Source organism: Sturnira hondurensis, unplaced genomic scaffold, assembly GCF_014824575.4.
Source record: "Sturnira hondurensis isolate 20B ecotype Veracruz unplaced genomic scaffold, ASM1482457v3 Scaffold0010428, whole genome shotgun sequence".
NCBI classification, from domain to species: Eukaryota; Metazoa; Chordata; class Mammalia; order Chiroptera; family Phyllostomidae; genus Sturnira; species Sturnira hondurensis.
In genome coordinates, this window is record NW_028083059.1 from 19,932,987 (window position 1) to 19,954,761 (window position 21,775).

Sequence of the window (21,775 nt, forward strand, 5' to 3'; positions counted from 1 at the left end):
ATTTTATTTATTTATCTTTAGAGGGGAAGAGAAGGAAAGAGGGAGAGATATCAATGTATGGTTGCCTCTTGTGCATTCTCTGCTGGGAACTGCCCTGCAACCCAGGCATGTACCCTGACTGGGAATCGAACCTCGATCATATGGTTCACAGGCTCACGCTCAATCCACTGAGCTACACCAGCCAGGGCAGGGGAATTTTTAATTATGTCCAAAATTGGTAATGTTTAATAAGCAGAGTAAGTAATGTAAACAAATAAATAACCATCATGTTTTTATGAAAGTTCAGAAAGAATTAAAGATAACCTTTTCAGTGTATGTGATTAAAATATCTACCTTTATATGATAAATACAATACAATAATAATTTGGTAAGTTCAAAGAATATTATGCAAAAAACCCAAAATGAATTAAAATGTGTATAGTAAATCAAGATATTACTAGACATGCCTGCCATACTCACTTGGGACTATAGAATGAGTCAATTTAAACATATTGGAATATTAATGTGTAGGATATGGATGCACAACAAAACGAAGGGTAGAATTAAGACTTTTAGGAATAGTTTAGGGATATCTTTTGCTGCTGAGTTTTTTCCTCCAGATCCACACACTTCATTATTGATATGAAACACTGATAATATTTTAATAGTTATAATGTTATGTATTATATTATGTGATATTATTATTTTACATATATATGTTTGTGCTATTTTTGAAAAGCAAATCATTGTTTTTAACACAATGGTAATGGTAATACATTATATAATAGTTACAAAAAGGCCGGATGGTTATATAACATAAAAATAAACATTTTCAGGTTTATCCTGCTTTTTGTCTCTAATTGCCTATGAAAAACTTTTGAACCTCTGCAAAATCTAACCCCCAATATTTCTGGGAAAATCTGAAGTGCCCTTATTTTGGGTCACAGAAGAGTCTGCGTCCACCAGGACTCCCAGGACTCTAAGTTATGATGTTCCTGCTCACCACAGGGGACACAACTGCCTCGTGCACATTGTCTGACATAGTAGGAATTCATGTTTTTCCTCTGACTAAAATAGTTCCCCAAATCAGCTGTCACTTCTCTGGGTCCTCATGTGTATAGGAAAGTGTGTGTTCAGTGGGAAAGCAGAGCAATAATGGATTCATCTGAATTTTAGTAGCTATTAAGAGTGCCCGATACTCTAAAGCAAGAGATAATAAAACAAGGCTGTCAAACTCATTTTATCAGGGGCCACATCAGCCTCACATTTGCCTTCAAAAGGCAGAATGTAATTTGAGGACTGTGTAAATGTAACTACTCCTTAACTAGGGGCAAGGAGCTCAGTGTTGCCACCAGGTAGAAACAAGGTGCCAGCCGGGTAAAACAAGGTGCAGGGCTGGATTCCGCCCACAGGCCTTGTGTTTGCCACCTGGGCTCTAAAATACGTTTGGTATTTTCATATTTTTCCATTTTATATTTCTTTGTACCTTTTCCTCACAAATCAGTCAGTACCATTTAAAAATATCCCAATAGTATTTTATGGACATAAATTTGAATGACAATAAAAATAAACTTAAATGTTGCCATAGGAAAAATTATGTATTATAATTTACAAGCTATTTAAATATTTCACAAGTTAAGGTCTGAGACTCAACCATAAAAAGACTTTGCCTTAGTATGCTCTTCTATTAAACCACTAGAGGTCCCAAGTTAAAGAATCCATGTTTTGGCAATATTTATATTAAGCCATTTTCCATCACTATGTATCCCCCCATATCCTCTTCTACCTCCACCCACATGCCTCTTCTTTACAAATCTCACACTGTTGTTTGTGTTCATCCTTAAAAACATTTATTATCTAATATTCCATTCACTACTTAATTGAATGAAAAAAATGGATATTTTTCCAGAAGGAAATGTAAATTGTTCAAGGTCGTATAGCTATTAAGTGGTGAAGACAAAATGTAAATGTAGATTTGCCAGATTTAAACGTCTTCCCTATTCTCACAATGAAAGGATGCCTGCTTTCAGGAAATATAACTCAAGGCCAAATTTTTTGCAATATCAGTGTTAAATTTAATTATAAAAAATTTACCTGGAGTTTAATAAAAGAGATGCAATATTTTTCAGAGTAAAAATATGTAGATGGATGCTTCTATTGGAAATGTTAGCTATGGCACAAAGAAAAAATATTAATATGTGTAATAGTTCAGCAAATAATTGTTTCCCTGGTAACAATATTAATAATTAGGAGATTCTTTAAGATGGCAGCCTAGGTAAAAATACCTCACCTCCTCATACAACCGCATCAAAATTACAACTAAACTATAGAACAATCATCACTCAGAGACATCAAAAATTGTGCTGAATGGAAGTCATACAACTAAGGAATTAAAGAAGAAACCACATTCATCCATACTGATAGAAGGAACAGAGACGTGGAGACACAGAACAGGCTGGTTCTACAACCGTGTGTAGTAGATAAGAATCAGGAAGGATATTTCAGGAGTGAAGGATCCCAGCCTCACACCAGGCTCCCCAGCCCAGGGCTCCAGTGCCAGGAAGATAAATCCCCAAAACTTCTGCCTATAAAAATCAGTGGGGATGGAGTCAATGGAAGAAACTGCTGGATTCCTAAACATGTCTTCTTAAAGGTCCCAGACTTACTCAGACTGACTCCCTCTGAGCTCCCATACCAGATAAGCAGCTTGAAAGGCACCAGTGGCATATGGAAAGGAACTAAAGTGTCTGGCATCAGGGTGAGAGCTGGTAGATGGCTTTCTCCCAAGCAGGACTGCTGGCAGAGGCCATTGTTTCTTTTCTGAGCCCTAACCCCACAGAATGGCAGGCACCATATCTGAGACTGCATCAACCTGGGTTATACAGTCTGTCCCACCCTGGCAATTCCCTGAAGCTCCATCACATCCAACTTATTGGCCCACCCAAACTGGTAATAGTACCTTTTCCCTAAAAATGTCTGGCATTGACTCATGCTTCAGATTTTCCTAAATCTTCTCAGACATGAAGCAGCTGGCCCCAGTAAACCCCCATACATCTTGGTAAGTGGTTCTGGGCCTTCCAGTAGCAGAAACTGGCCTTGGTTCACAGCCTGGCCACACTTGGACAACTCCAAGTATAGCACAGGGAGCAGCCATCTGAAGATCACTTTATATCTTATGACAAGTGGCCCCAGAAAGAACACAGGTGGTGGCTGGCTGACCTATGCTGGCAATTCCTGGGCAGCCCCAGAGCCTGTGCACCCATTAGACAGCTACAGACTACCACCTCCACAAGCAACACACTCCAGGTGTGGTCTCTGGGCACTAGAGTCCCGCTGAAGTAAGTTCTCCTCTGTGGAGTGGGCCCTAGCACAGCTTATCCTCCACAGAGCATAGAGATTGGTGGTCAGTAATCACAGTTGGTCTTTGCAGTTCACTGGCCTGGGCAAATCCCTCCATGGACTTGCCAATACCAATCAAGGCTCAACTATGAGAAGAGTGTGTACTCAGCCCACACAAATTGTGGATCTCAAGTACCCAATTTGGGAGATAGGTGAGGCTGTGCCATTGTACCCCATAGGACACCTATTATCAAGGCAAAGAGTCATAGCAGCTGTACTTAATACATAAAAACAAACACAAGGAGGCTTCCAATATGAGTAGACAAAGAAACATGGCCCAAAAGAACAGAAGAAAACTCCAGAAAAAGAACCATACACAATGGACATAAGCAATCTATCAGATGCAGGGTTCAAAACACTAATTTTAAGGATGCTAAAGGAACTTATAAGGATGCTCAACAGCATAAAAAGTATCCAGTCAGAAATGAAAGATACACTAATTGAAATAAAGAACAATTTACTGGTAATCACCAGTATAATGATGAGAATCAAATCAATGATTTGGAACATAAGGAAGCAAAAAACAACCGATCAGAATAGCAAGAAAAAAAATAAATCCCCCCAAATGAGGATAGTGTGAGGAATGTCTGGGATAACCTAAAGCATACCAACATTCACATCAAAGAGGTGCCAGAAGAAGAGAAAGAGTGAAATTTGGAAACCTATTTGAAAAAAATAATGAAAGAAAAATTCCCTAATTTGGTGAAGGAAATAGACGTGGATGTCCAGGAAACACAGAGAATCCCAAATATGATGGAAGAAAGAGGCCCAAGACAAGACACATCACAATTAAAATGACAAAGGTTTAAAATAAAGAGAGATTCTTAAAAGCAGCAAGAGAAAAGTGGTCCATTACCTACAGGGGGATTCCCATAGGACTGTTAGCTGATTTCTCAAAAGTAACTTTGCAGGTAGAAGAGATTGAGGAGAAATATTTAAAATGATGAAAAGGATCTACACCCCAAATTTCTCTACCCAGCAAGTCTATCATTTAGAATTACAGGAAAGATAAAAAGTTTCCCAGAAAAGAAAAAAATGAAAGGGATTTATCATCACCAAACCATTATTATATGAAATGTTAAAGGTACTTATTAAAAAAAAGAAGGTCAAAACCATGAACAATAAAATGGCAATAAATACATATATATCAATAATTGAATCTACAAAACAAACTAGCAGCAAACAAGCATACAGAAACAGAAGCATGCATACAGCGCATGTTTTGATTGTTTCCAGAGAGACGGGGGTTCTGAGGAAATAGGTGAAAGGGTGAAGAGACTAAGAAGTACAAATTGGTAGGTACAGAATAGTCATGGTGATGTAAAGTACAATATAGGAAAGGGAGCAGCCAAAAAACTTATGTGCATGACCCAAGGGCATAAACAATGACGTGGGGATTGCCTGAGGGTGTGACAGGTTTGGGTGGAGGGGGGCACAGGGGAAAATCCAGGACAGCTTTCATATCATAATCAATGAAATATAACAAAAAATCATGACTTATGTGGCCCTTCATTTGTCACAATCACTATTCTAATTGTTCTAGTGTGTTAATACATTTAATCATTACTGTTCCAAAAGGGAAATTATTGTCTCTTTTTAAAAATCAGATATTAAAAAGTGATTAAAGGTCAAAAGGGATAAGGTCAGGGGAAAAGGAATAGAGGAGATGAGGAAGAAAAATTGTCCTCAGTGGTGGGAGCAGCAGGACAGAAAACTTCAAAGACAAGAGATGGCAAGGAAATGCATTTAATGTAACCAGGCTGCAGTTAGTCCTGTACGTGTGTGTCTGTGCGTGCCGTGTGGGTTTTGAAGATGAGGAATGGGGGCAGAGATAGTGAGTGATAAGTAATAAGCCTAGAATACTGGACAGGGCCATAATGTTTTGGGTTTTAGTATTTATAATACATTTAATTGTTTTTGTATAGTACAAGATGTCATTTGAATATTGTCAACCTTTTTTGGTAATATTTATTCTACATAATCACACAATGTGAAAAATATTTGGTTTGGGGGAAACAGCATGAAAATTTATAAAAACATTTTTATCTTCACTTAAACCCCAATCCATTTGAGTAAGTATCTTTAATATAATTGTGTCGCTAAGTCACAAAAATGGAAATTACGTTAACAGCAGGATGTTATCTTTTATCGAGGGCAAACAGCAGGGTTGCTTCTAATGAGAGCATCATCAACTTCTCGGCAAAAGGTCAGCCTGAAGAGCTCTCTACCCAAAGCACCTCTAAGTAGTTTTTCTTTCTCCTTATGGCATCTCACACTGACAAGTTAGACTTAAATGTGGCTATATTATTATGAATCAATGTCTATTTTCATAAGAAATATGCAATTTTAAGATATGCATTGAAGCTGGTACACATTATTCAAAAGTCAATTTCTTTCTCTAAAAGAAATATTAGACTTATTTTGGTGAGTTTTTGTTGTTGTTGTTGCTGCTGTTTATTTTTTTAAATAGTATATTTAGGTGGGTCCTCCATTCAAGAACATGGGAAGCATTAAAGGCATTTTAAACAATGGGTTTGGATAAAGATAGACTGATAGTCTGTACTTTGTACAGACTGATCTGATTCACAGCCTTATTTTATTACTTTTCTCCTCTATAAAAAGAAAAGTAATACAATAATCAAAATAACGGTGTAAAATTCATTGTGAGCTTATTTCTTTCATGCACTGGTTCAAGTGTTTTATAAGCATCTTTTTATTTTATATTCAAAGTTAGCTTATAACAATTATAATATTTAATTTTCATTAGCTTTTCTGCAGATTTTTGAGGACTAGCTTGTAGCTCTTAAGTGTTCACTGAATATTTGGTTAGAAATGCTTTACTAAATTTTTTTACTAGACTTAAATATTTGGAATATAGGGAAATAGGAAGCAGTTGATAATATCACCTGGAAGTCTGTGATATAGACAAAATATGACAAATATTTACTCAAATTAACAACAATAAAATTAACCACTAATTCTCTAGAAGGGGCTGGGAGTGGGAGGATTGATCCCAGGTTTCTCATTTTCCTAAATTGGATTTTTGTATTGATTGTGTGTTGGAAAGAATGAACCCAAAGAATTGGTCAAATGGTTAACAAAAGAAGCCTAAACTAACTCAAACCTCCTTTGAACTTCATTTTTTTTTCTAGTGTTGTGATGGTTAATTCTATTGGTAAACTTGGGTTAGCATGGACCCAGACCAGATATTTAGTAGAATACTAATTGATAAGTGGCTTTGAAGTGTTTTTATTTTTTTAGTTGAGATTAACATTTAAATCAGTAGACATTGATTAAAGCAGATTACCCTCCATAATGTGGGTGGACTGCATTCAATCAGCCAAGGCCTTAATTGGAAAAAGACTGATGCCTCTCTTTTTAAGTTATTTTTATCAGAGCATAGTTGGCTTACAATATCATATAAGTTTCACTTGTACAACATGGTGGTTCTATGTTGATATGCCTTACATGTGATTCATCAATTATAGGGAGCCATTTTGAGTGGTGTGGGAATGTAGCTCAGCCCTCACTAGGACAGACCAATGGGGAGTGAGTCGGCACATAGAACCATGACCATGGAGAGGTTTCCAGGTGGGGAACCAGGCCTGCATTGTACCTAGGCTGCTATGAGACTTGCTTTTGCTAGAAGTCCTTCACCCTGAATTGAGGCAACAAATGCTTACTGTAACTTCCTAAAATCTGAGCTAAATCTCTCAAGTATGGAGTGTAACCAGTTCAACCACTTTCCTCCTTGATCCACAGCATCCTTCTCTTTTAAGTAATTAGCAACATTCTTCCTTTGTTATCTATAAAAGGTAGCCACCTAAAGCGAATCCTGTGCATAGTAAATGAGGACCATCCTCATTGTAATGTACCCAGAAAAGCAATAAAAGCCTGTCCAGCCAGGGGTTGGGGCTCTCTGTCTCACTTAGAGAGTGGCCATGCTGTCCCTTTTTCTCCACAGGATTTCTGTAGTTTGTGTGTATTTGTAAACAGCCACCACAACACAGGGATCCTGCCTGCCAGGATACGTATCAATCAACTCCATTTCTGGGATTTTATCAAAATGAAATGAAATTACTATCTGAAAAAATACCTGCACCTAAAGTTCATCACTGCATTATTTTTAATAGTCAGACATGGACATAATCTGTGTCCATCAATGGATAAATGGATAAAGATAATGTGGCACACATATAATATTCATATTATACTTAAAGGTGGGGTATATATAGTATTCCTATTATGTATAGTATTCATATTATGTATATAGTATTCATATTATATATATATATGAATGTTATTCAGCCATAAAAAAGAAAGAAGTCCTGTCATTTGTAAGAACATGGATAGACTTTGAGCAGATTATGCTTAGTGAAATAAGACAGAGAAACACATTGTTTAATATCACTTATATATGGATTTTAAAAATAAACCTCACAGATATAGAGAACAGATTGGTGGTTATCAGGGGCCAGACTGTGTGGGATGGGTAAACTGTGTAGAGATGGTCTAAAGATACAAACTATAAGTCCAGGGGATTTATTGTAATGGCAACTATAGCTGGAAATACTCTATTGTATCTCTGAAAGCTGCTGAGAGAGTAGATCTTAAAAATTCTCATAAAAGGCCCTGGCTGGCATAGCTCAGTAGATTGAGCACGGGCCTGTGAACCAGAGGATAGTGGTTCGATTCCCAGTCAGGGCACATTCCTGGGTTGCAGGCCAGTTCCCAGCAGGGGACTCACGAGAGGCAACCATACATTGATACTTCTCTCCTTCCCTTCCCCTCTAAAGATAAATAAATACAATCTTTAAAAAAAAGTTAAAAAAATTCTCATAAAAGAAAATTGTGTCATTATGAATGGTAACTAAATTTATTGTGGTAATCATTTACAAATGTATATATAATTTATATATAATCACTGTTTTATAACTAATATTAATACAATTTCATATGTACATTATCTCTCAATTAAAAAAGTAAAAACGGAATGCTAAAGAGAGAGGATAGAAAATTGACATTTTGGTAAAAATATTATCAAGTGTGTTTATATTAAGGAATATATCTTCCTAAAACACTATTTCTAAACCTCAAAATAATACCACAAGGTACATATGCTTATTCAGAAAAATACATAATATAATAAAATGATCATAATGTTTTTCATAATGGCTCCACCAATTTACATTTCTTCCAGCAAGGCACAAGGGTTCTCTCCACATCCTCACCAACATGATTTGTTTTTGCTTTTTGATGATAACCATCCTGACAGGTGTGGGTGATATTTCATTGCATTTCCCTGTTTATTAATGATGTCAAACACTTTTTAAGTTCTTGGCCATTTGTGTGTCTTCTTTGGAAAAATGTCTATTTAGAGCCTCTTCCCATTTTTAAATTGATTTGTTTGTTTTTTGCTACTAACTTGTATAAGTTCTTTGTCTATTTTGTATATTAATCCTGTGTTAGTTATAAAATTGGCAATTAAAAGTTATTTTATTGATGGTTTCCTGTGCTGTAGAGAGGTTTATTTTGACGTAATTTCATTTATTTGGTTTTGTTTTTGTTGCCTTTGCCTTTGGTATCATGTCCAAAAAGTTATTACCCAAACTGATATCAAGAAGCTTACCCTGGCTTTGTCTAGTGTAGCTCAGTGGATTGAGCATAGGCTGCAAACCAAAAGGTCGCCAGTTTGATTTCTAGTTAGGGCACATGCCTGAGTTGCTGGCCAGGTCCCCAGTAGGGACCATGTAAGAGGCAACTACACATTGATATTTCGCTCCCTCTCTTTCTCCTTCCTGTCCCCTCTCTCTAAAAATAAAATTTAAAAATCTTTTAAAAAAGGAAGCTTACCCTGTATGTTCACTTCTTGAGGTTTTATGGTTTAGTCTTTTATAGTTTAAGTCTTTAATACATTTTACTGGATTTTGCAGTGTTTAATGCATGCTTTTTTTGCCCAAAATTTTGAGGGAAAAATAAGGATGCACATCATACATGGGTAGTACTAATTCCATACCTATATAAATGCTTTTAATTATTTTATTTATGCTTATGACTTAAAAACATGACTCTAGAAAGCAATAATGACATCCATATGCAAAATAATAACCTCAATAAAATAATCAGTTTTGTTTCCAAATATAAATAAGTAAAACATTGCATTAAAAATTAAAATAAAATTTTTCCTGAAAATTCTGGGCAAAAATGGGTGCACAATATACATGGCAAAATAAAGCTAAGTTGATTTTTGTGTATGGTGTAGTTTCATTATTTTGCATGTGGCTTTCCAGTTTTCTCAACAGCTTTTATTGAAGACACTCTCCTATTCCCATAAAATATCTTGATTCTTTTGTCATAAATTAATTGACTGTAAATGCATGGGTTTATTCCTGGGCTCTCTATTCTGATCTCATTTTGTGTGTGTGGTTTATGCCATTACCATATTGTTTGACTATTGTATCCTTATAATATAGTTTTAAGTCATGAAAAGTATTGCTTCTATTTTTGTTTTTTTTCCTCAAGATTTCTTTGGCTATTCAGGTATTTTTTTGTGAGTGGTTTTATTCAATTTATAAAATTGTTCTATTTCTGTGAAAAAATGTCATTGGAATTTTGATAAAGGTTGGATGAATACTTACATTACTTTGAATAATATGAACATTTGATATTATTAATTTCCCAATTGTCACATGTAGTTTCAAAAGAAAGAATGCTTGCAATATTCTGGTGCATAGGACATTGATTAACTCATTTATAACATTACTAAACTTATACCATATGTGAGGTACATTTTGTGAAAGCTAAAAGAGGACTCGACTTACATATGCATGATAATGTGTTTTACTCTAATATTTAATCTCATGTACTTGTTTTAACTTCTTGCCTTATTTTTTTGCACTTACCAAAGGAAAAAATATCTGGCCTTCTCTATACTGAACAATTTACTAAAACTGTATGAACTAAGGTTAGAATTCAGATTTTTCTCTGCAAAGGGCTATTCAAGTGTATACATTTGTTGACTCTTTTATGATTCAGAAATTATAACTCTATATACCCAATAACTAAAACTTCTAATTATGTAAAAAATTGGAAAAATATTTTTCTACAACATATTAAGTAATATATTACTGAAAATTAAATGTTTCTTTTTAGATTTTCTACCTAGGTTTTAGACTGATTCATCAATATTGATGGCTACATCATATAAAAGGAAGCATATATCAGGCTCCTTAAATTACAGATCTTAGTTCACGGGTACGTGTCAAAGATTTCACCTTAGTGAGGGTTATTTAGTAGAGATACAGAAAACTGCATTTCTCCGAGCTTTGTGTCATACATTTTCTTAGAAATAAATAAGATTATAAAAGTAGATAATAACAATTAAACATCAGTAAAGCAAGGACTGTCATCATGTTTTTACTACAGAGAAGGTTTTTTTTTTAATTGTGGTTCAAGTACTACTGTCTCCATTTTCCTGCCACCAACTTTATACATGTTCCTTTGTGACCCTTCCCCTTTCCCCCCCCAGTTATCGCCTCTCACCTAACTTCTAGTCACTGTCAGTTTGTTATTTATTTCAGTGACTCTGGTTATATTTCCCTTGCTTGTTTTGTTGATCAGGTTCTACTTATAGGTGACATCATATGGCATTTGTCTTTCACTGCCTGGCTTATCCATCCTGAAGGATAGAGGCTCCGTCTTTCTTTCTGCCTCCTAGTTTTCTAGTATTCCATTGTGTAAATGTACCATAGTTTTTTGAACCACTCATTTTATTAAATCGATTGTACAATAATTCAATCTTTAATCTGTGACTCCTTTGTATTAATGATAACATTTACCTGAATACATTTTTCAACCACTTATTATCCTATAATAGTTTAATCACATGAGCCCAGAAAAAGAAATTTACACCTGGGAAAGGTTAGGGTACATAATTAAAATTGAAAATATTATCTCTAACAAAATCTATTATACCGCTAATATAGGTGTCTTAGTCAGTTTGGCTGCTATAACAACATATCACAAACCGGATGGCATGTAAGCAACAGAAATTTATTTCTCACAGTTCCAAAATCTGAAAATCTGAGACCAAGGTGTCAGCATGGTTCATGAGGACCCTCTTCCAGGCAAAAAACTTCTCATTGGGTCTTCACATGGTGGAAGAAGGTAGTGAGCTTGGGGAGCTTTTATAATAAGGGCACTAATCCCATTTATGAGGCTCTACCCTCATAATCTAAGCACCTCCTGATGGCTGTACCTCCTACTACCACCAAATCGGGCATTAGAATTACAAGTTACAAGTTTTCAGATGACACCAACACTCAGACTATAGAGGTAGGTATAACTGTAATGCAGGCATCAAGAACCACACATCTGACAGCAAGATGCCTAAATTCTCTCAAGTATGCTCTCTGACCTAACTCATATTAGCTTTAGAAAATCGGAAAGCATGCTGGAAAAAGTTATAGAAAGGAACAGTCAAATAACTGATGAACACGATTTTTAAAAATATTTCTCTGGTTTGTACCCAATCCCTGCCCCCCCACTCCGCAGTAAATGACAGTATGTTCCCTTGTGAGCAGGGAGCACTTCACTCCTCAGTTCTGGGTTTGACATGTGTGTGCTTTGCTCAAAAATCTGAAGCAGAAATAAAAGTTTGAATCCTAAACTTCAGGAGATTTTTTGTGAGTTGAATTCCATTACAATTCTGCTGTTATGGGAGGATGTGAGAGGCATGGGGAAGAGCTTCGTTTAGCCAGCTTCTCAGGAGAGGTCCGCTGAGAAGAATAACTTAACTTTTCCCATTCAGTATATTCTCCAAATTATTAATAGTCTTGTCTAGTAATGCTTGTGCCTCAGGCAATGTAGCATATCATTGGCTTTTCAGAAGTATACAATAGTGACATACAGATCTAGCTAAACATTAAGAAACTGGTATTTATATATGCAATCCCACATACACAAATAATGTGCCTAAACAGTTTGATCTAGTTAACTCTTTTGCCTACAGAATGAGACATAGTCAGCTTTCTATTGTTGTTGTTGTTCCACAGTAATTGCTCTAAATACATACATAATAATTTGGAAAGGCTCTACTACCAGTGGAGATTAGGTAGTATGACTCCTTCGCTTTTTAGAACACACATTATTCAGATGTGCTTTGTAGATGAGTGTTTTGATCTTTAGACAGGATTTCAGGAAGCTTTTCAAAGACGTATGGCTCTTCAAAATGTTATTGTAAATATCATTCTCTTTTTTTTTACTTATATGAAGACTTTTATCCTTTCCCAGTTCATAAGAGAAAAACAAACATTTAAACCTCCCACCTGTGGCAATAGCTACCTGCAAAGTGTCAACCCATTTGTAAACTGTTTTATGTGTATACCAAAATGGCAGAGTTATTTTATAATGCTCAGGTATAATTTAGAGATGATTTTTTTATAATGCTGCTCAACTGTTCACTAAAATACTTAATATATTGATATTGAATTTGCCTTGTTTCCTAATTTTTCTTGTTTAAAGGACAATGTTTATTATAATTTAGATTAGACTTCCAATTATATTTTGCTGAAATAAAGGATATATGATATATGTAATACCAGATACTTGTTTTAATGGAAACAATAATGCTGGCTATATTTATAATCCTTAGCAAATTTGACTATATATTATATAAATAAAAACAGCAGCTAATCAGAAACAAATTCTGAGTAACCAAATATAGCTCAGTTCCACGAATATATAATGAATACCTATTATCTGCCAGGCACTACTCTAGGTCATCTATAACTACAAAAAAAGTCTCTCCTTTCCTGAATATTATGATCTGATGGAAATTTTCTGCAATTAGCATGTAATTTTTTTATAATTAATTGATGAATTAATTAACCAATTAATTAAGTTCAACAAGGTCTTATTTAACATGTACTCTGTGTGAGGTCCCTTTTGAAAACAGAGAATATGTCCACATGTAGTACATTGATTTGGGATTTTGAAAACAGAAGCAGTAAATGAACAACAATTAAGCAAGACTGTATAGGTTGTGATCAGTGTTATTTTGTTTTCAGAGAGAGAATTAATTAAAAGTCACATACAGGGTGAACTTTTGTGGTCTCTTTAAAGCAATATCATTGCACTAAGGAATGAAAGATGAGCAGAACATACAGAAACTTGGGAGAATATTTCAGCAAATGAAAAGCAAAGAAAATAAATAAATTATAAATATGTAAATTGATTTCCAAATACATGAATAATTAAGAAAGTATAAATTTAGCAAAAATGAGGTATAATTTTATACATTAGCTTGGCAAATATTTTAATATCAGCAATATTTAGGGAACTGAGAACTCTTGTTCACTGGTTGAGAAAGTTAGAGATAAGTGGAGACCAGTTAAGAAATATTCACCAAATACAAAAGTTTCTCTTCTGCAGATACTGAAGAAATGTTTACATATTTGTATAGATATTGACAGATTCATAGGGTTTAATTGCTGAATGATAGGACAGAAAATGACAATTCTGATGAAGCTATGGTCCATCGCAAGGAAAGATTACCTACAATGATGGTATTAAAGCAAGGGAATACTCACCACCATATTTAAGACAAATAAGATACCATGGAGAAAGACAAGAGAAGGACAATGATGGATGTGGAGTGATGAACCTAGAGTGATGGATAGGACAAAATTTTTCTGGATCAGAGCTAAGAAATACAAGGTGGGGGCATTTAATATTTTAACTTAAACTGATAGTCGGATTTGTATGGTAACATGAGGATACTCCAAGAAGAAGCAGTGCCTACCAAACCTCTACCTTCCTATTGCAGAAAATACTGCACATGCCCTCCTTGAGTAGTGACAAGCAAGTAGGTTTGCTTAGTGACTAACAGCCAGATTTTTAGAGACAAATAGGAGAAGGCCTAAAAACCTACAAGATTTATGACTTGTGAGCTTGAGACCTTTAGAAAATTAAACTTTCTGAACTTCAAAATTTTAATTTGAAAAATAATGCCTAGCACATATACTAGACTGTTTAATGTAACAATTTNAATACAAGGTGGGGGCATTTAATATTTTAACTTAAACTGATAGTCAGATTTGTATGGTAACATGAGGATACTCCAAGAAGAAACAGTGCCTACCAAACCTCTACCTTCCTATTGCAGAAAATACTGCACATGCCCTCCTTGAGTAGTGACAGGCAAGTAGGTTTGCTTAGTGACTAACAGCCAGATTTTTAGAGACAAATAGGAGAAGGCCTAAAAACCTACAAGATTTATGACTTGTGAGCTTGAGACCTTTAGAAAATTAAACTTTCTGAACTTCAAAATTTTAATTTGAAAAATAATGCCTAGCACATATACTAGATTGTTTAATGTAACAATTTATGTAGACTGCTTAAGAGAATGCCAATAATATAGTAAAAATTCAATAAATATTTATTTTTGTGAAAAGGAAAGGAATTGCTTATTTAAGGCTATATAGACTTAAGGTAGTAAGTCTGTATATTTTTAAGTCTGTATATTTTATTTTGATATTTTAAAGTCCACCATTAAAATATCAAATTCCTTTAGGATAACCACAGATGCCCACAGCGCTTCCTTCTCCCCCTTCCCTAATCCAGGGTACTGTAACTCAGGAAAAGAGCACACGTCCATGTTTCAGGTTGCTGGTACCGTCAACTGTGTCACTGTCCAGGCAGGATCTCTAATTACTCCAAAGTCATGTGGTGCCTTCTCATGGCCTACTGGCAAGAGCTCTTTGTACCCATTTTCCAGGCATATTATTATTACATGTTAATAATACAGATAATTACAGGTATTCTCTTATCACTGATGCAGTAGAACAAGGATTGATATTTTAAAGAAAGTCCTGCGATCATGTATCCTAAACTCCACAACATACCTATAAGTAGCTGAATCCCAGATATTTATGAAATTTGTCCTTAGGTCTCTAGGATTTGTGGTTGCAAAGCTTTAGTTAGTAGACAAAGAGAGGGAAAAGAAAGCTGGGAGTTATGGGTGCAGTTACAGACCAAGTTTGCAGACATTGGTTGTCTAAGGGTGACTGCTGAGGTGAGTAGGCCTTGCAAGCAGAGGATTTCCTCTTATGTAGAATGGCTCATCTGAAATGGCATTTTCCAGATTGAGATGTGATATAACTCGTTATCAGTGAGATGCATCCGACTAGACAACATGACTTATATTTTCAAAGGTTATGCTAGGGTTGATGTCAACAATTGTGAGATGTAAAGAAAGAAGCAGCTTTGTCTCATCATTTAATAACTTTCTTTTATGAGTGTCATGCAGCTATATGGTTTAAATTGTGAAGAGTTTTATTTTTCCTTATTTTTCATTTTTTGTTTGTGAGATTTGGTGTTATGGGAAAAAAAACCCACAAAGCAAGATTCCATGAAGGGAAGAAGCATAGAATTGCAGATACAAGAAGGTTAGGCTTATGATTAGTTTGAGTCTTAGAAGAACAGAGGGTGTGTATATTAACATAGTCATTATATTGAGTTACCTTATCTGTTGACAGGTACATAAAACTGATGGGAGTTTCATTTGACATATAGGAAACCTGATTCCCTTCTGTTCTCAAAGGAATTTTGATAGGATTGGGGTAGGGTCAGGGATTGTATTTCTTCTGGTCACCTCTGGCTCTAAGTGTCTGTTGCCTCTCTTAAGCGTTGTTCTCCTCTAGACATAGCTCTTATACATTTAAGCTCCAAATGCCCATCTACATTGTTCAAGGCTTTTCCTGTTTGTAAACAGGAAAAAACTCTCTTCTTCCACCTCTTTCATTTTCGCTTTATCCCTACTTTGGAAAAGGAAAATGAGGTCTGTCATTGGTAAATTTCCATTGTTTAGTAAACACTCAAATATGTGCTGAACACCTGGCAGAAAGAGTATCTAATGATATGCCACCAAAAGCAAGAATTTCGACAAAAAGTAAGCTACTTAAGCTACTATGCAATATTAAACTCACACTCTCCTGGAAAGAAATGACAATGCTTGTTACTTTACTGATGCAGTGACAGTGCGATGATGTGTAATGAGTGATCATAGTCGAAAGCATTTGGGTAGGCATGCAACGGTGGTGTAGAGCCGTGGGCAGGCATTATGAGAAGCAAGGATTGCTAGAGAATTGTGAGTCTCAAGAAAGAACTATAAGCAGACATGAAGGGGAATTAGTTCCTTCATTATGTCTGGGAATCAGTGGTAGGAAGATGAATAGCAATTTATGAATGGAGCGATGGAAATAATCTTCTTAGATTATATTTGACAAGGGGCTTTCAGATTTGAGATTAGAAGCGATAGTTTAAATTTGTGGGTCAAACATATGTTAATGTTTAGGATTAACAGTTAATGTGGAATTAACTAATGACAGTGTTATTGAAAGAAAATCAGAGAGAAATTTTTATTTAAAAATATTGGAGGAGAGAGAGGAAGATGGTGGTGGAGTAGGACAAAGGATTTCGTTTCACTCCACGCGCCAGAGAAAAACCGGGCTGATCTGCAGAGGAGCGCAGCAAATACCCAACAGGCACCCAGCATATAGGAAGGCAGGACCCCAGAAAGTATAGCGGACACTGAATGACCAGAGGTTGAGGAGACGACCACAGGTCAACAAGGTACGAGGGAACAGCACAGAGGCTGCAAGCCCTCGCTGGGCTGCGCCAGGGCCCTGGCCGGGTCGCCCTGGTCTCTGAGAGCCAAGGGCAGGCAACAACAACCCGGGGAAAGAACTAGTCACCAGCACCCTCTCTAACCAGCAGGGCACAGATTGGAAAACACCAGGAGAGATCGGTTTGCCTGTAGTGGCAGAGAGAGGAGTGGGCATTGGGAAGCAAACCAGAGAGTTCTGATAACCCGTGGAGTCAGGCTGTGGTTGCCGGTTTGGGGAACTGAGAGCGTGGGACTTGAGCCTGCACTCCCACAGTCTCGGAGAGCTGCGGACTACTGACAGGGCCCCTGAAAGAGCGCCAGTCACCAGCTCCATCCCTACCCAGCTGGGCACAGACTGAGAAGCACCAGGAGTCAGGCTGTGGCTGCCGGCTTGGAAGAATTGTGAGTTGCCCAGTGTGTGCAGCCACAGCACTGGGAAAGGTGAAGCCCAAGCCTTTGAGACCAGGAAAGCCTGGCTGGGAGCACGCACCCTCACGCCAGGCCAGGGCTGGGAAGCCTGGGGGAAAACCTGCTCTCAGTGGGGCCAGGGAGAGCGGCGCCAGTCTGGATCTTGGGAGGGCACTGGTGAGACCAGCTAAGTTCGCCGAGATGAGAGAAAGGCCACACTAATAGCCCCTCAGGCTGCTGCAGCTAGTGAGACCAGAAGAAAAGGTTTGACCAGCTGGAAACCAACAAGAGGAGTAGGTGGAAGCGGAGAACACCAAGATACCTGCAGGAGACTGCACCACTGAATCTCACAGGCATCCTACCACAGAAGTTCACACCATAAACCCAGGGAACCAGAACAGATCACTTTAAGAAGCTGAGGCCAACAAGAAGAGCAACATAAACAATGGGAAGATAAAGAAACAACCCCGAAATGAAAGAGAAGGAGGAAGTCTCAGAAAGAATGTTAGATGAAATAGAGGCAAGCCAACTATCAGATATTGAATTCAAATCACTGGTTATCAGGCAATTCAAAGAGCTTACAATGAGCTACCAGAAACTACAGGGGACCTACAAAGAACTCTCCACAAACTATACCAACATGAAAAAGGAAATAGAAACCATCAGCAAAGGCCAATGGGAAATGAAGAATACAATTTCTGAACTGAAGAACACAGTAGAAGGTATGAAGAGTAGGTTTGGTGAGGCGGAAGACCACATAAGCGAGTTCGAAGACAGGGTGGAAAGAATCTCCGAGACGGACGAGGTAATGGAAAAGAGAATCAGAAAAAATGAGGAGACTCTAAGAGAAATGCAAGACAATATGAAACATAATAATATCCGAATAATAGGAATACCAGAAGGAGAAGAAGAAGAAGAAGGGATAGAAAACCTACTTGAAAGAGAAATAACGGAAAATTTTCTAAGTTGAGGAGAGAGAAAGTCACACGAATCCAGGAATTGCAGAGAGTCCCAGGCAGGTGGAACAGAAAGAGGCCTACTGCCAGACACATCATCATTAAAATGGCAAACTTCCAAGACAAAGAGAGAATCCTAAAGGCAGCAAGGGAGAAAAAGGAAGTAACATACAAGGGGGTCCCAATAAGGTTGGCTACTGACTTCTCAACGGAAACATTCCAAGCAAGAAGAGAATGGCAGGAAATATTCCAAGTAATGAGAAACAGAGGTCTATAACCAAGGCTACTTTATCCAGCAAGGCTCTCAATCAAGATAGAAGGCCAAAATAAAGAGCTTCCAAGACAAAAGAAGTCTAAAAGAATATGCCTCCACAAAACCAGATCTACAAGAATTACTAGAAGGGCTGCTTTAAGGAAAGGAAGGAAAAGAGAGAGACAGAGAGGGACACAGGTACATAAATGGCAATGAATAAGTACCTTTCAATAATAATCTTAAACGTAAATGGATTAAATGTACCAATTAAGAGACATAGAATAGCTGAATGGTTAAGAAAGCATGACCCACACATATGCTGCCTACAAGAGACCCACCTCAGGTCAAAAGACCACCACAGACTGAAAGTGAAAGGCTGAAAACAAATTTTCCAAGCAAATGATAAAGAATATAAAGCCAGGGCAGCAATTCTAATATCAGACAAAATACACTTTACATAAAGGGCTATAAAGAGAGACCCAGAAGGTCACTTCATAATACTCAAGGGAAGAATCCACCAGGAAGACATGAACATCATAAATATATATGCACCCAACACAGGAGCACCCAAATATATAAAGAAAACTCTAGAGGACCTCAAGGAAGATACTGACAGCAACACAATTATACTAGGGGATTGTAACACCACACTGTCAAAAATGGACAGATCTTCCAAACAAAATATCAACAGAGATATAGCAGCATTAAACGACAGTCTAGAAGAAATGGACTTGACTGATATATATAGAGCCCACCATCCCAAAGACGCTACACATTCTTTTCAAGTGCACATGGAACATTTTCAAAGATACATCACATGATAGGACACAAAACAAGTCTCAACAACTTCAGGAAAATAGAAATCATACCAAGCTTCTTCTCTGACCACAAGAGACTGAAATTGGAAACCAACCCCACAGGAAAAAACCCAAAACACCCAAAAGTGTGGAGATTGAATGGTATGCTATTAAACAACGAATGGGTCAAGATTGAAATTAGGGAAGAAATCAAAAAACTTCTTGAAACTAATGAAAATGAACTCACAACAACCCAAAACTTATGGGACACAGTGAAGGCAGTCCTGAGAGGGTCGTTCATAGCAATACAGGCTTACCTAAAGAGGATAGATATATTTCAAACAAACAATCTAACCCGACGCCTCCAAGAACTCAAGGAAGAACAACAAAGACAGCCTAGAGCAAGTACAAGGAATTAAATAACCAAGATCAGAGCGGAATTAAATGGCATAGAGACTAATAGAACAATCCTAAGGATCAATGAATCCAGGAGTTGGTTTTTGGAAAAGATAAAAAAAATAGACAAACCTTTAAGTAGGATTATCAAAAAAAGAAGAGAGAGGACCCAAATAAACACAATCAGAAATGAAAGAGGACAGATTACAACTGATACCACAAATATAGAAAGGATTGTAAGAAACTACTATGCAGAAATGCATGCCAAGAAATTTGAAAACCTAGATGAAAAGGACAAATTTCTACAAAAATATAACCTTCCAAAACTCAATGAAAAAGAAGCAGAAAACCTGAACAGGCCAATAACAGCAAATGAAATTGAAGCAGTAATCAAAAAACTCCCATCACACAAAAGCCCTGGGCCAGATGGTTTCACAGGAGAATTCTACAAAGCTTTTAAGGAAGAGCTAACTCCGATTCTTCACAGACTATTCCAAAAAATCCAAAAGGAGGGAAAACTCCCCAACTCTTTTTATGAAGCCAGCATCACCCTAATTCCAAAGCCAGATAGAGGAACAACAAAGAAAGAAAATTACAGGCCAATATCACTGATGAATATAGATGCTAAAATCCTCAATAAAATATTGGCAAATTGATCCAAAAATACATCAAAAAGATCATACACCACGACCAAGTGGGATTCATCCTGGGGATGCAAGGATGGTTCAATATACGCAAATCAATAAATGTAATACACCAAATAAACAAAAGCAAAGACAAAAATCACATGGTCATATCAATAGATGCAGAAAAAGCTTTTGATAAGGTTCAACACCCATTTATGATAAAGGTACTCAGAAAAATGGGAATAGAGGGAGCATTCCTCAANTTCAACCACTATGGAAAACAGTATGGAATTTTCTAAGAAAACTAAAATGAACATGCCTTTTGACCCAGCAATTCCACTATTAGGAGTATATCCTAAGAACCCTGAAACACCAATCCAAAAGAACCTATGCACCCCGATGTTCTTAGCAGCACAATTCACAATAGCCAAGAGTTGGAAGCAACCTAGATGCTCATCGGTAAATGACTGGATCAAAAAGCTATGGTACATTTACACAATGGAATTCTATGCTGCAGAAAGGAAGGAGCTCCTACCTTTTGCAACATCATGGATGGAACTGGAAAGTATTATGCTGAGAGAAATAAGCCAAGTGGTGAAAGACAAATACCATATGATATCACGGTTAACAGGAATCTAAACAAAACAAACAAGCAAGCAAAATATGACCAATAACACTGAAATACGGAACAGGCTGACAGGGTCCAGAAGGGAGAGGGGAGAGAATCATAGGGGAAAAGGGGAAGGACTCACACGAACAAGTATAAAGGACACATGGACAATAACTAAGGGTGGGGGGTGGAAATGGGAGGGAGGTGGGGAGCACGGGGCGGGGGGCAGGTAGGGTTGGGAATATAAGACAGAAAGCTGTACTTGAACAAGAATCAAATTTTAAAAATTATATTAAAAAGAAAAAAAGAAAAAAAAGAAAAATATTGGAAATTTAAAATTTGATTACTAGAAGTTGAGAAAAAATAGCGAAGGAGCTGGAAGACAAAATTGAGGCTATCTCCCAGAATATAAAGAAAAATACTCAGTTTGAATAAAAATGGAAAGTCTTCAGAAATATGTCCAGAAATTCTAATAGACATTCTAGAGAAAAGAGACACGGATGATGGAAATAAATAGTAGCCACCCTTTCTCATCTTCCCTACAGTTATCTTTTGGCCAGAAGACTGTTGATGAAATGAAATAAATTAAATTAAATTAAAATATAACTCTTTAGCCATAATATAAACTCTGTTTCTAAACTAGTTTTTCAAGTAACTAGCTTACGTATTTTATTTTTCTGCCTGA